Source organism: Carassius auratus, chromosome 40 (assembly GCF_003368295.1).
Source record: "Carassius auratus strain Wakin chromosome 40, ASM336829v1, whole genome shotgun sequence".
Classification (NCBI taxonomy): Eukaryota; Metazoa; Chordata; class Actinopteri; order Cypriniformes; family Cyprinidae; genus Carassius; species Carassius auratus.
In genome coordinates, this window is record NC_039282.1 from 19,993,495 (window position 1) to 20,008,111 (window position 14,617).

A 14,617-nucleotide genomic window follows, 5' to 3' on the forward strand; every position below is an offset into this window, starting at 1 on the left:
ATTATTTTGAACGGCATCATATTAATATTTTTAATAATATATATTTGGTATGCAAATAAAATTATAATATTGTAATATTTAATTGTGTTATAACATTTTAAATAATGATTTGAATATAATATTTTAAGTATGCAATATCCCAGTACCAAGATATTTTATGGAACCAAAATACTATTGTTACAATAAATGGGTTTAGTTTGTTTCTCATTGTTACGAGGAAGAAACAGATTTGTTTTGTGTATATTTGTATTATAGCAAAATGCTCTGTTTTAATTTAATAATAAAAATAAAAAAAAACATCTGGTTACCCTATCTATATTTATGTCTATCTAATATTTATCTGTATATTTATATATATTTATATTCCGAATTTATTATTATTATTATGATTAAACTATGTTAATATATGATATTAATATAATATTTATTATAATAGTTAAATTTAATTGATCTATGTATTGAATATGGCAGTAGCAGTGGTGTATTATAGGTTTGCTCTCCAGGGCAGTGGGTGGCAGTAGTGAGTCGCTCCTCCTCTCTTCTCCACACACAGTGGCGGGTGACAGGTTGGGTGTGGACCTGAGCCCGGGGAGTTCCTGCTCTGACCTGGCGCTCTTGGGTGACACACGGACCAGTTTGGCGCTCGGCCTGGGCACGACATTTGGGCACTCGGACCGTTTCCTCAAGGTGCCAAAGTTTGCTCTCAATCTGTTCCATGTCCATTTTTACTTCACAGCATCCGGAAACGGCACTCGCGCTTTCCTTCCTCTCATCTCACGGTGTTTGTGCCACTCCTCAAAAAGTCTTAAAGGGACAGTACACTCATTTACTCACCATCAGGCCATCCAAGATATAGGTGACTTTTTCTTCAGTAGGACAGGAAAGAAGATTTAGAGCTGAAATCGTGCTCCTTGATGAGTGATCAAATTAAAGTCAATGGGAACGGGCACTTTGAGAGTCAAAAAAGCATATAAAGCAACACAAAATGAATACATGTGACTCCTGGTGATATATTGAGGTCTTATGAAGCAAAACAATCAGTCTGTGCAAGAAAGTATCCCTTTAATTTTGGTTTGATCAAATTTAAGGCCATAAAAGTCTCAAGTCTTACTTGTTTTAAGAGGTCTTAAATATGGGGACGTAAAAGCAGACCCGCCGTTATACAAATATGTGATTATTAAACGTCAAAAAGCTGTGATTCAATTAAATTTGACACATTTATTAATAATTCAGTTATTTTATTATTATAATAGATTGATTAAATTATTATATAAATATATTATATATATTATTAATGTTCAGCATTGATGCCTAATAATGGTTTATGATGCACCTAAAACATATCCATTTCAAAATAAGAGTCCATATGTATTTCAGGCTAGTTTAAGATTAAAAGTCCATTATTATACTTTTATTATTATTATTATTATTATTATTATTATTATTATTATTATTATTATTATATGTAGCTTGGTTCCCATGTGTCATCTTTTTGGATGAGCAGCAAGAAGTAGTATATACATATAAATAAGAGTCCCGTTGTATTTCATGCTTGTTAAAGATTAAAGCCTGTCATTTTGCATAAATACTTTTTTATATATTATTAGTATTTTAGGAATTATATTGGAACCAAATACCCATGTATGTAAATATATTTCTAGTCTTTTTTAATAAGCATCCAGAAGTAGTAGAGAATATATATTTCAAAATAAGAGTCCTCATGTATTTTGGTCTTATGATAAAACAAAAATTATAATTCACTGGTTATTACTGGTATTTTGGTTACAAAATCAATGGAATCTGCCATTTAAGTCAAACTAAACTCTTTTTTTCTCTCTCTAGGTCTCCCTGTCATGGGAAGCAAAAACATCAATATTGATGAACCACTAATCTGTTTAATTAAGTAAAATAATTTGAGAATTTGTTCTGTAATGGCATGCAGTATTAATTTTGTGCAACATTAAGTCTTAAACTTGATTTTAAAAACTTTGCACAACCCTGTGTTGTTAAAAAGTGGGCCACTCGCTCCAAGGCCTGCCATTCACGAGCTATTTCTGTCAGGATTATACGGTTAGCGGTCGAGGAAGCCTACATTCACATAACATCACGTCTTCCAAACATCCTCACTTGTGAAAGACGAACGCTGTCGAGCGCTGCTTCTGTCAGATAAGAGCTGATTAGGAGTTTCTGACTCTGCATTCAAGGCAGAAATATATTTTCTCAGCGTTTCTCGGATTGATAAAGACCTAATTAACCGGAGCGTCCTAGTTGTTATTGGGCCAGTTGCACAAGACTCTATGAGTTTCATTAAATGTTCACTAGTTAGTTTTCTAATCATTCACCAGTCATTCTGAGTAATAAGTAATTGGTTCTTAATGGAATCTGTGGCGTCGCTGCACTAATAGCCTTGCAACATTGAGTAAGACGTCTTTAGGATGTCAGCTTTAGTTTAGTCTTGGATTTGAGATTTTTTTTTGTTTGACTGTGACACTGATCTGCTTTTATTTGATCTGATTTGGTTGAAAAATTCAAGCTTACAATGTGACACAATGCTATGAATTTCAGTTTTGTGGAATTGAGACCCATTTGACTCAACTTGGGAAAATGTGAACTAAATCAAATGTTAAATTGATTCTATGCCTTAAAATTAATTTAGCGATTCATATTTGTCAGAGCTTTCTCAAAGCAATTAGTATTTAAAAGGAGTTGGAGATAGTAATTTATACTATAAGTAAATATTAATAATACATTTTAAAAATTATTCTATTTAATATTTTTTAATTAAATACATTTTAAATATTTATAAAAATATTATAAGTTAATTTCATCACACTAAGTATGCATTTATATAATAAAATGTATTTCTAATCATATATATGAAAGAAATGTATATTTATATTGCGTATACAATGTATAGCTTGTGTATACTAATATATTTTATTAAATTAAAAAAAGTGGAGAAATGTAGAGTAGAGAAAAGTGGAGTACACATGTACTATAAATATCTAATAAATTTATTTATTTTATTTATATATTTTTGAAAGGAATCCTGTTTTTAAATTTAAGTGCAAAATAAATATAAATAACTGGAAATTAGATTATTAAAAAATTAAATATTTTTCTAATTAATGTATTTAATACAATTATTAAATATGAAATTAGTTGTTTTTAGCTTTGTCCTTTCTTTTCAGACTTACTAGTAGAGAACCACTGATTTGGGCTTTTCTCATTAACTAAAAATATAACAAATAAAAATAAATAAATTAACATTACGTGAATTAATGTTTAAAGAAGTGCACTAAATTAACTAAAAATTTAATTTAAAAACTATGAAAATAAAACTTATAAAAATGATACATCTAGCAATGAAATGACAAACTTTAAAATTAAAATAAACAAAAAATATAAAAATAAAATCATATTATTGTAAGAAATAAATGTACATTTTTTTACAAATTTAAATCTACCACCAACTATAGTAGTTCATCAATGATACAAAAATAACACTGCCACTGATATAAAGGATAAATAGTAACATAAATGATGCTACAGTATATAAAATATAAGGTTACACTTTATTTGAGTGTCCTTGTTACAATGTAGCTATTATACATTCAAGTACGGAGTTATATTTGATGGTTAGGATGAGGGTTTGGTTTATGGTTAGTTGTGTGTAATTATGCATTGTTATCATTATAGTAAGAACATGTAACGAGGACACTGTTAATAACACTGGTGTGATGCTGCAACACTGTAGAACATCAGAGAGAGAGAGAGAGAGAGAGAGACGGGTGTCATGATGGGAGTGTGTGCTGTGTGCAGGAGAGAGAGAGGCTGTGTGTGTAACGTGTGGTTCTCGTCTGATCAGACGTGCTGCATGTGACGTCATCCAGCATCCATCCCGCCGTATCCTTGGAGAAACCGTTCCATGGCGACTGGTTGCTATAGAAATGCCCGTTTCCTTCCAAGTTCCCGCCGAGGAGCGAGGTGTGAGCGAGACGTGGCATGTCTCTGACGACCGACTCCATGGAGAAGCTTTTGTTCCTGTGTGGAGCGAGCGGAGAGCCGGTATCACCGTTTACTAGTCGTCTGTCTATGTGTGTGTGTGTGTGTGTGTGTGTGTGTGTGTGTGTGGAATGAATCACTGTCTGTTGCTCTGATGATGAGATGCGTCTGTATTTTTATAGACTGACCGATCAGTAAAACCAGATCCATAGAACCTGTGGATCTCTCTCTCTCTCTCTCTCTCTCTCTGTGTGTGTGTGTGTGTGTGTGTGTGTGTGTGTGAGTCTAGGTTTTATTATCTGTTTTACAGCACTGAAGTCATTTTATTTTATGTTAATCTAAACTAATCTGGTCTATTCATTTCGATTTCTACAATGTTTTACACTACTGTACTCCTATCCATCTAGGTTTATTGTTTTCCATTCTATTTCACTGAAATATTTTCTATTTTATTCTATTATTTTAATATTGTTTCTGTTATTATATATTGTGCTCTAGTCTAGTCTGGTCATCAGATCTCTGGTTTATTTCGTTCCAGTCTTCTGCTGTTTTCTATTAGTCTATTTTCAGTCTACGGCACTGGGTTACTTCTAATCTGATCTATTTGATTGTATTCTGTCCTATTCTACTCTATTCTGGTCAACACCTTTGGTGTTTATTCTATTCTTGTATTCTCTCCATTTATTCAAGACTGTTAATTTATGTCCTACTGCAATTCTATTCTAGTCATCTAGTCTATTTTAAACTCTGGTTTAATTTGTTGCACTCTACTTTATTCAGTAGCATTGAAGTTCTTCCAATCTGCTCAATTCTATTTTATTCTACTCTGCTCCTATTATCTTTGTCTAGGCTATACAGGCCTTTTTTTTTTTTTCGTTTTACTGCACTGAAATTCTATTCTAATCTATTTTATTATATTCTGTTGTTATATTATATAATATTCTACTCCACTTTACTATTCTAGACTATTTTCTACAGTACTGCAGTGCTTCTGTTCTATTCAGCTCTGTTTTGTTATTTATTCCACTCTAGTACAATTTTCTTAATCTAGGATAGACTAACATTTTCCATTTCTACTGCACTGAATTTCCGAATTCTATTCTATATTCTATTCAGCTCTGTTTTTTTTTTTTTAATTCCAATCTACTGCTGTTTTCTCCATTCTAGGCAGGATTGGTATTTTCCGTTGTACTGTGTTCAGAATTCTGTTCTGTTCTGTAGTTAGTGTCCGGGCTGTGGTCGATGTCAGTCTTGTATTGAGGTAAAAGGTCATCAGCTACAGTTTTAGTAAACGAGACGATTGTAAAAGGACAGATCTTTTAACAGACTCTTCTGTACGACTCATTGATTTAGCTCCATTCTCCTGGGCTTGAGCTCTTCAGGGACTGAATCTCAGCTCCGTGTTCAGTAGGGCAGTAGGCGATGCTCTCTGTGTGTGTGTGTGTGTGTGTCATGACGTGTTGGCTAATGCATTTACCCTCGTGAGTAACCTCACACATGCTCAGGAGGATTCAAACACGCCAGGTGCATGTGTCACCACGCATCCCCTCGGGTTACTAAAGACACAGAAACACTTGTGACCTTATACATACATGCATGCATACCCGCGCATGCACTGTAAGCTGCTGTACAGTCCGAGACGTGAAGGTCTTAAAGTGAGAATCCCTCAAGAGCAAAGCTGCATTTCGAGGCTGAGATTTTGCTGAAAAATCAAGAAGCTGTTGCTAGTGCTCAATGTTAGAGATTTCACATTTCTCACATTTGCTACAGAAAACGTTAACAAAGCGCTTTTCACTATACAAAATCATTGCAGAGCAGCTATACAATGTTTCTACAATATATTAAGTAATGTATAAAAACATATATTTTAGTACTACGTATATAAGTATTTTTGTGCATGACTTAATATGAATTTGTAGTGGGATTTTTTTTCTACCAATATTGCATAATCCTGACTACAACTTAATTGTTTGTAATTTTGAAAGATTTTTTTTTAATGATCACATTAAGTGCATTTAATGCAGGGTTATTCTATTTAACTAAACTATTTAACTAACATTTTCGTTACTTGAAATTAATTTAAATGAAATATTTCAGCTAGGTTCCAAATGAAAATTTGTGTAACTGATGTACTAAAATAAAAGCTATAAACATTTATTTAAACGAATAAAAGTGACAAACACATCAAAATTACTAAACTTAAATAAAATTAAAATAAATAGAAATATGAAAAATAAAAACTCATTTAAAATATAAATAAAAATATACTAGTATCTCACTAAAATATCACTGATTTAAAGAATCTTTTATAGAGCTGTGTATATACAAAATAGTTTGGTCTTATTTCTTAAGCTGAATTTTGTAGAATATTTGTATTTATGATTATCATGCGTAGCGTTAGCTCTGGAAGGAAAAATGCAGAAAAGGAAAATGTTGTTGTCATTGAAATGAAACTGTTTGAGTATAAGATTAAAAAGAGGTTTATTTCAGTGTTTTTGTCTTCTCTTGTCAGGTAAATGTTGAGGACAGCAACGACATGTTACCTAAATCCAGACGAGCTCTCACCATTCAAGAGATCGCAGCGCTGGCGAGATCTTCACTTCACGGTAAATTTAACAAATTTGTTATCAAATTATAAAAATGTATTTGCACATCCACTAATACAAATACAAAAACTAAGTTTTTTTGGAGTTGTTAATAAAACCGATTATTCAAGTATTTTAGTCTTTCTACTTCAAAAATTCAATGTGTAACTTGGGGTTTAAGTTGAAATTTACTAGCATTTTTCCACATTAAATTTACATGTAAACCTCATGGGATCCTGATTAATGTTAATGCTAACTAATAGTCTTTTTCTTAATCTATTTACTTTATTTTAAACTGCTGTTGTAGGTGAAGCACCATTTTATAACATTGTCAATAGTCAGAATACATAAATTTCTTGCAGATTAATGTAAAAAAAAAAAAAAATCCAGTATATTTAGGTTATTTTAAGCTGATGCTGTAGATGATGCATTTTTTTTAAAACCTTGCCAATATTTACATGCAGTTATTTAATGTTGATTGTTAATATCAATCAATAGTCAAACATCCATCGGTTTAGTTTATTTTAGGCTGCTTTTGTAGGTGATTCACCTTTTTTTTTTTTTTAAACATGTCCATAATTAACATTGTAATTTAATGCTAATTTAACACCTTTTAAAATCCTTCTCTACAGTATTGAACCAAGTTTTGTCCTCTTAATAACTAGTTTAATAACTTTTTTTGTTCACAAAACAAAACTTGCATCATTGCATTTTTATAATAAGGCATGGCACTATTTTTATAACATTGTCGGTAATTAAAATTCTGATTAATGCTAACCGATAGTCAAATATCTATTTAGTTTAATTTAGTTTTCCGTTGTAGGTGATGTATCTTATTTAAAACCCTCTCAATAGTTAATGCAGTAATTAAATGCTGATTAATGGTAGTGTACAAAGTTACAGCAATAATGGCAAATAACAATAGATTTGAAAAAGAAGCGTCTCTGTTGAGATGCTGTATTGTTCTCAAGTCTTTTGGACTCTCTCACACACACACACACACCCTGTGAATACAAGAGATCACAGCTCACTAGACCTCATGGCACACACACACACACACACACACACACACTTTCATTGCATGTGAGGAGTCCTTTGTGTCCTGATTGACAGCATGACGGTGACCTGGATTATTCCTCGTGTATTATGCAGCATCAGGGTCACTCACCTCTCTCTGTGTGTGTGTGTGTGTGTGTGTGTGTTCAGGCATCTCTCAGGTGGTCAAAGATCATGTGACGAAGCCCACAGCGATGGCACATGGCCGTGTGGCTCACCTGATCGAGTGGAAGGGCTGGTGTAAACCCAGCGACACACCCATCGCCCTCGAGTCACACCTCACGTCATACTCTCATCTGACCGAGGGCGAGCAGGAGGCGCGATTCGCTGCAGGTCAGTGACCGCTAGAGATCTGCTCCTTATTTCATCAGTTCCAGTAGTTTAGCCATGTCACCATATCAAAAGCTTTCATTAAGGTATATTGTATTGAATTAAGTTACAGAATAGAAATTTTGTCTAAGTTCAATACGTTTTTTTTCATGTAAAAGAATAACTTAACATGCTTTGTGTTTTGTTGTATTTAATTAAGGAAAGATATGAATATTGCATAAAATGGAATGCATACCACTTGATTGATACCCAGTTGATTGATTATGTTAAATAATAGCAAACTTTCATAGTTCTCAAATTTTATGTTTAAATGCGCCTCAATCTGAACAAATTTGCACTAACTTGCGTATATTTCCAGAGAATAAATCTGAACATTGGATTAAGCCAGGTTCAAAATTCCTGTTTTAATTTGTTGACACATTAGCGTTAAAGGTTTTTATCGTTGGGATTTTTGATTTCTCTTTTTATGACGGAATAAATCAGAAAATACTATCAGCGGACAGAAAAAACACAATTTTACTAGGTGTTTATGAGTAAAATGTTCTATAAAAGACTGTGAATGATATATAAACAAACCCTTCAGTAAATTTCTTCAGAATATAGATATGAATAAAACTGCTAAGTTTGGTGTTCACATGTGCTACTGGAGTGGAGAAACAAACTCATTTTTAGTAAACGGCCTTTAAAGATATATATTGTAATTTGAAATCTACAAAAGCAAGTGGATAAAGTATAATAATATAACCATGTAAATGGTATATGAACAAACCCCTCTGTAAAAACTTTCAGAATATAGAGACGAACAAAACTCTAAGTTTTGATGTTTGTAAGTGCTTCTGAAGTGGAGAAATTTTAAAATCCACAACTATAATAAACAACAATAAAGAATCAGAACTTTTTTCAGATATCTTGCACTTTTTAGTCCTGATTAAAATGTAAAAATGTTTGTTAATAAATGTGAAAAACAAAGTGTGGGATACAAAATGTGTATTTTATTTTGCTTGCTTTTGCATTAACTGACATTTTCATTGTTTTGCTTTTATATTATTTTATTAAATTTTCTTTAATTTTATTTTGAAGTAATCAAATCAGCAATCTGAGCTTATCAGGTATTTCCATCCATGTGCTTTATATATATATATTTATTTTACTGTTTTATTTTGAGTTATCAGGCCAGAAAAAAAGCTCACAAGTTATTCCCATCCATGCTTTTTTATTGTAAGTTTTATTTTGTTTCTTTTTGCAGTTTTGCTTTTGTTGTATTTTATTTTTGTTATCTTCAAAGGGTAAAGCATGGAGCCAAGGTCATGGGTTTGATTCCCATTGAATGCATGAATGTATCAAATGCATTTCTTAAAAGTGCCTTGGATAAAAATGTCATCCAAACATACAAACGATTTAGATGAGAGAAATGTTGCACTGACATCTCGTTCTCCGTTTCATAAAGTGAAGAAGTATTCATGTCATTTTGTTTGTGTGTGAGGATTGTGTACTTACAGCTGAAGTTTGTGAATGTCCTTGTGAACACGTGTGTGTGTGTGTGTGTGTGTGTGTGTGTGTGTGTTCTCGGTTCTGTAGAAACACATACTCAGTGACTCGGTGGATAAAATCGAACTCTAGGAAATTTGCCAAAACTCACTGTGTGTGAGTGTTTGCTGACCAAGCCTCAGCGAAGGGTAAAAGATGAATGGAAGGATAAATCTATGAATTATTGCAAGCAAAGTTGCTGAGAGAAACAGATCCGTTTGTTTGAGAAGCCTGACATGTCAACCTCTGACTCAACCAATGATGTGAGTTTAGAGGAGGATTTTTGCAGCCAAGTAGTTTATTCCTTTTTGTTAAATTCATTAATAGCTAATTTCCGTACTGGTTCATGCTGCTTTAATGCTGGTCAATCAAGTCTTTCGGGTACAGCTGGTTCAGAACAAAAGTTGTAGTTTTTACTTCTTTCTTATAATAGCTATGTTTTTATTTTATTTCATTGTATTTGATTTTATTATGCATCCATTGACATTAATTATTTATATATAGTTATATATATTATTCTATAAAATTGTTTAACCTTATAGATATTTTAATAATTTAGCTTTAATGTATTTTTTGTTTATTTAGCACCTCTTAAGAATTGTAAATCATTTTCAGTCGTTTTTTTGTCTTTTTTTTTTGCTTTTATTATATGTGTGTGTGTGTGTGTGGGTGTGTAGCAAGTGCTTCTGAGGTAAATAAAAAAAAAAGTGCTCCGTCTATAAAGTGAGCGAAAGGGAGAGAGCGAGAGAGCTTTAATTAGCTAATTGGCTCTCTAACCCAGTCACCACATACTGTATGTGAGCATGTCTGAACAGAGCTCTGTGTGTGTGTGTGTGTGTGACTGCCGCTCATCAGTGCTGAGGTCACTTCCTGTCTCATCGAAGACATTTGCTGTGATCTAGGCTTTGTCCAATTTCAAATTACCTGTCAATCAAACGTGGCTTCTATGTGGCAGCCAATAAGAAAAATCAATCATCCTGTATCCACGGCGACGCATCCCACCCTCTGCTACATTGATCAAAGGACTGCTGTGTGTGATCTAGTTTAAATCTGATGAGATATGATCATTAACTGTGTGTGTTTCATCAGGAGTGGCAGAGCAGTTTGCCATCGCAGAGGCAAAGCTTCGTGCCTGGTCTTCAGTGGATGGGGACGAGTCTAATGACGATTCTTATGATGAAGATTTTCTGCCTGCAAACGAGTCTGTTACACAGAGCACAGGTAGCTATTTCTCACCTTAAATTATTTCAATAATATCGGAATTTATTATTATTAATTATAATACTAGACATTATAATATAAATTATTTGTATTATATTAGTCATATTTAATTATTTACATTTTTTATTATTATTATTATTCTTATTATTAATTGATTTTTATTTAATTTCAGTCATTCATTTGCTTTAAATGGAATAGTGTAATCTGTGAATATATATATATATATATATATATATATATATATATATATAACACAACAATAAAATCAGGACATTACACATTCATCTCAAAACATTATTTTCATGTCGTCAGATAGATATAATTTCAGCTTTTCTGTGTATTTGTCTTCCTTGCATCCTTATCCATTTTTCGTTTCCTCTCCCATCAAACCAATAGCAGAAATGCAGCACAGATGTTACTGTCCTAGTGCCCTACTTTCATTCAGAAAACATCTCTCTGTCTCTCTTTCTCTTGTTTGCTCTCCCCTGCTATGCGATATCCCAGCATTCATTTCTCCTGCAAGTTTAATGTGTTCTGTTCAGACCGTAGAGAGTGAAGGGACTGGAGTTTCTCATCTCTTGTACAGCTAGAGTTCACAGGTTTATATCAGACGTACTTCCAGCGTCAGTGAACTGTTGTAGGCCAATCTTGAATATACGGTAAAGAGAAACTCTCAACCTAATAATGGTGAAGGTTCCTTTCAATCAAAAAAAAATGCAACATAGTTTATGCCAATTATATTTATGTAAAATCCCTAATGATATTGATTGAAGTATTGATTTGTTGCAGCGCTGTGATTCTAACGCACCTGTGGTCTCCTCTCAGATCTGTCCACGTACCCTCATTACCTGCGGGATCTCCTGCATACTCAGGTGTGTCAGGCTCACCTGGGGGGCGTGGCCTGTGTGAGGCAGAGAGCGGCGTGGGTGCTGACCTTTCACCTCCCTCGGGGTCGCCGTCGGACACGCTCTGCTCCAGCATGTGCAGTTTGGACGAGAGACACCCGTTGCTTCGGGATCTCAGGCGTCACGCGGACGCAGACCTCACCGCCAAGATCCTCAGTGTTCTTCAGGGAGGGGAGGAGCTACTGTTAGCCCGCCTACACAGGGCGGGGCACAGGCGAGGCCACTCCCCCTGTTGCTTTGAAATGTTTTCAGAGACTTTCGAAGACGAGGACATGCCTTGTAAGGACTGTGGAGGCGGAGTTTGCCTCCCGCCGGAATATTCTGCGCGCAGGAAGGAGTCAGACGTGGCTTCATCCGGCGTGGTTTCACTCGACGAGGAAGAAGAGCGTGAAGAACAGTGACGCCTCTCAGCCAGGCTAGCATGTTTATTTCAGGCTCCGCCTACTAATTTGCATTCGGGCTCCGCCTGTTGATTTGCATTTTTGGACCCCGCCCACTTATTTGCATTTTGGGCGCTATGTTGCTCGCGTTTTAATTCTGTATTTTCAAAAACACTGAAACTTTCATTCTCAGGCTCACGTAAAAAAACTAAACAAAAAAAAACATTTTGACGAACTAAACGGAGGAACGCAAGACTGATGTCGACCTCATTATCACGCATGTGTCGCGAGTCCCGAACTGAACGTGAAGTCATAAGTGTTAGGATCTGGACGTCCAGTCGTTTAGCACGGTTTGTGGATTTGGCTGTTGTGTAACCCTACTCCTCATGTGACGTCAGGCCCCATTGCATTCTGGGTCTTGATCACATGATGCCTGTTCCCTGGTTGGCATGGCTTGCTGATTACGTCAAAACTTTACGAAGTGACGTGCGAATACCGAATGTTTATACTGTAACATTTCAAAACTGTGTAAGAATACTGACGATCAAGTTATGCTGTTTTTCTATTATTATTATTATTATTATTATTATTATTATTATTATTATTATACATTTTTATTATATGGTTTGTTAAATGGAATGTTTTAAAGCATTATCGTCCTCGGACGAAACGCGATGAATGTTTAAGAGTTGCTCCAGTGTTGTTGAATTGTAAATGTGGGTCAGTTCGAAGAACTTTCGGAGAGTTGCTCTATTTTTGTATCGTGTGGTTTTTGCGGTGAATTTGGAGTAACGCCGAGGTTTGTTCACAAGATGCTTGTTTATTGCTTTCTCTTTCTCTTTCTGTCTCTGAATTATCACTGTGTGATATTGTCTACATCAGGAAAAAATAATACTAATGTCAAAATGAAACTAATGGCCCTTTTCTTTCTGTCTCTTGTGTGCGCTGTAATTGCGTCCTGGTTTTGTTCTTTGCGTTCGGTAAATGTCAAGCACTCTCTGTTTTTCTATGAGGGCCACTTTTGTTCTCCGACGTTCCTGTGTTACCATGGAGATCCACTGAGAAATTATGGAGGAGAAAGAAACTCATACAGGTTTGGAACAACAAGAGGACGAGGAAAAGATGACAGTGTTATATTTTTTGAGGGGAAAATCTTGATTTAAAATTGATATGTCTTTTTTTTTTTTTTTTTAGGGGCCTGATTTATTGTAACTGATAGACCAGTGACTAAATATTAAAGTTATTAAACACAAATACAAACACTAAAATAATGCAATACACTCATTTCAGAACATAAGATCAACATAAAACCCTAAATTATAACAAAAAAAATATTTTAAGTATGTGCTAAATGTACGTTTAAATATTACAATACATTTTTGAACTTGAAAATATATTTAGTTTCAAACTTCATATACAAAATATATTTCGGGGGCAACTCAAAACATTTCCAGTCTTAAAACATTAGCCTCCGTTTGGTCTGAATGCAAATGTGGATGTAATAATAATAATTATTATTTTTATTATTTTTATTTTTTATTTAATTAATCATAAAGTTTCCCCAAAAAATAAACAAAGCTATTGGCATATAAAAAAAATAATTAAATAAATAAACTAATGAATCATAATAAGAAATATATATATATATATTTTTATATATATATATATATTGTTATATATATAATATATTTTTATATATATAATATATATATATTTTATATTATATATTATATATTTATATATATATATATATATATATAATATTTATAATATTTATAATTTATATATTTGTGTGACTGTAGTGAGTTCAGCTGGTGTCTTGTCTCTGGTTGATGATCAAAAGCATCTCTACAGTCGTTTATGTAACTCTCTGATGCTGTTTTTGCCAGCAGCTGCTTTCAGTCTGATTATGATTCATCTCTTGGACTCTATTTCAAACACAACAAGTGTCGTCCTGTTTTCCCGTTTCATTCTCTATTCCTATATTCCAGAAAATATATATTTTTCAAAATATTTTCTAAGTTTGGCCATATTTCTACCAATATATCTTTGAAAAAAAAATATACAAATAAATAATATATATATGTATATATGTGTGTGTGTGTGTGTGTGTGTGTGTACAAATTTCAACATTGTTTTTTTTTTTCGGTATTTCGCTTTTCTTTTTCCCTTATTTTAATTTTAAATGAACACGTACATTTGTTTTTCCTTAAAAGTATTTAGTAGTTAGAAAATAGGCAAAATAATTACATTTTTTATAATAAGTTGCATAAGGGGCTACTCATTTACATTTCACTTTCAGTCTCTCTCATCTCACTCTTTCTCATTGTGTTTGTCCTTTATCCCCTCTCTCTCTCTCTCTCTCTCTCTCTCTCTGTAAAGATGAGCTCTTTTTAAGGTTAAACACTATAAAAAGTGTCTTGAGTTGTATGTCACTCTGATTGGCTGATGCTGTCTGTTGTGATGCATGTTGAACCGTCCAATCACGTCGCTGGACTGTGACGGAGTGAAGCCCCTTCTGTGACACCTTCCTGAGGCCAAAGACGACACTGAGTGTGTGTTAAACTTGCGTTTGTCTCTTAATTAGATCCGCTCAGGGGTCTCTGAA

General features: G+C 33.7%; 1 pseudogene; it reads left to right on the forward strand.

Annotated features, from left to right (window-relative positions):
• Positions 1-557: 557 nt before the first annotated feature.
• LOC113058821 (protein FAM131A-like) lies at positions 558-12,920 on the forward strand (annotated as a pseudogene).
• The last annotated feature ends 1,697 nt before the right edge of the window (positions 12,921-14,617 follow it).